Here is a 2,500-nt window from a genome sequence, read left to right as displayed (position 1 = left end):
GGCACCCCCATGCTATCTCAGAATCTTTTGAATACATTGAAAAGGTTTTCAGAGAAATGTCTTTAAAAAAGAAACCGCTTTTCATCTTAGGTGACCAGAATGACGATTTAACAAAATCTAATGCTAAGATGATAAAGAAAAATAAATTAGAACAAATAATAGATAAACCTATACGAATTACAGTAAACACCTCTTCTCTATTAGATTTAATAATAACTAACAGATCAGACCTCATCCTCCACTTCGATGTCATCCCGTGCCATGTTGCTGACCATGAACTCATCACGATGACGTTAAATATAAAGAAAACAAAGAGACCACCAGTAATAAAAACTTTTCGCGATTTCAAACACTACGATCCTCAATCTTTCTGCGAGCTTATCTTGCCTAAAGAAATAACTCTATCAAATATTTCATTGACAGATAATGTAAACAATCAAGTAACTATCCTAACGGACGTTATTAAAATCAGCATTGATGCGCTGGCTCCCTACGCAACACTAACCGTCAGACGTCCCCCTGCTCCATGGCTAAACGACGACATCGAGAGAGCCATTAGCGTTAGAAATAATGCCCACCAAACTCTTAAAAGTAACAGAAATGGGGCTGCCTTTCAGATAGATTACAAAGTAAAAAAGAAAAATGTAAAAGTGCTAATTCAATGTGCAAAAAAATTACTTCAGAAATAAATTCACAGAATATAAGAACAACTCTGATAAAACATGGAAAATTGTTAGAACACTAGTGCCTCACAACAATCACCTCACTAGTGATTGCACAAGTCCCATACAAAGAACAGACCATTTTAATGACTTTTTTTCAAAAATTGGCAAACTAACTTACGAGAAAACAATTGCTTCTACATTACAACAAAATATAGATCGGGAAAGGATTACATCTATTTTTTTCAGACCACAACCAGTGGACGTAGAAACAATCATCTTAGTAATAAAACACCTTAGCGAAACAAATGCTGTAGGAGCAGACGGTATTGCTTTGTGCTTTATCAGAGATAGTCTACCCGCAACTCTACATTATTTGACGGTTATTATTAACACCTCTCTGGTCACTGGTGTCTTTCCATCGCTTTGGAAACATGGTATAGTAACACCAATTTTCAAGTCGGGGGATATAGACGATGTCAATAATTATCGCCCTATTACTATACTCCCTATATTATCCAAAATTCTTGAAAAAATTGTAGCAAATCAACTGACGAATTTCCTGGAGGCCAAGAACTTATTATCTAAAACACAACATGGTTTTAGAAATAGGTTATCAACTGAAACAGCTTTACTGCAAATCACTGAAGAGATTTATAATAACATTGAAAAAAATCAGGTAAATTTACTCACATTATGCGACCTTTCTAAGGCTTTTGATAGTGTTAACCAGGAAATTCTCCTTAACAAATAAGTAAATCATAAAATTGATACCTTTTGGTTTACAAGTTATTTATGTACAAGGACCCAATCGGTAAGAATCAATAATAGTATGTCATCTAAACTAGAAGTACCTCTTGGTGTTCCGCAAGGATCTATTTTAGGTCCGATCCTATTTACAATTTTCACAAATGATTTATCAACAATAGCTCATAACTGCCTTCTAGTGCAGTACGCCGATGATTTCGTATGTGTGTTTAATTACACACACACACACATGCACACACACACAAACACATACACACAAACACACACACACACACATATTTACATATATATCTGCACACACATACACACACACACACACACACACACACATTTACATATATACATATATATGTATATATGTATGTATATATATATACACACATATATTTACATATAAATATGTATGTGTGTGTGTATATATATATATATATATATATATATATATATACACACATACATATATTTACATGTAAATATGTATGTGTGTTTATATATATATATATATACATATATATATATATATATATATATATATATATGTGTGTGTGTGTGTGTGTGTGTATTATAATATACGCACATATATTTACATATAAATATGTATTTTTATACAAATATATATATATATATAGAGAGAGAGAGAGAGAGAGACAGACAGACAGACAGACAGACAGACAGACACACACACACACACACACACATACACACACACATATATATATATATATATATATATGTATATATATATATATGTGTGTGTGTGTGTGTGTGTGTACATATATATATATATGTATATATATATATATGGTATAAAAACCCACAATGTAAAACTAGATTTAATAGAAAATGAGACTACAGTTTCGGAATCCACCTGGATTCCATCTTCAGGTCTGAAGGAGCGAGGAGACTGTCGGTAGGAGAAAAGCCGCTGTTCAGGTTAAAATTAGGTCTCACTAAGCGCCTGTCTCAACATAAGTACGCTGTTTCCAGGGGACACAACAACAACGCTCTCTTCTGCCATCAGTGGGATACAGGCCATCTGATGGACTGGTCAGCGGCGCGAATTATCTTTC

The 2,500-nt window shown here is 33.6% G+C and overlaps 1 protein-coding gene across 14 annotated transcripts in view; it reads right to left on the bottom strand.

The window, feature by feature from the left end:
• The window catches only part of LOC125042773 (bestrophin-3-like), a 30,162-nt gene that overhangs the window by 7,152 nt on the left and 20,510 nt on the right, over positions 1-2,500 (bottom strand). The gene's annotated exons all lie outside the window — the stretch shown is intronic.

The sequence above is a fragment of the Penaeus chinensis genome, chromosome 32 (assembly GCF_019202785.1).
Source record: "Penaeus chinensis breed Huanghai No. 1 chromosome 32, ASM1920278v2, whole genome shotgun sequence".
Lineage (NCBI taxonomy): Eukaryota > Metazoa > Arthropoda > Malacostraca > Decapoda > Penaeidae > Penaeus > Penaeus chinensis.
The sequence above is the reverse complement of the archived record's forward strand: the minus strand, read 5'-3'. Positions and strand labels throughout refer to the sequence as shown.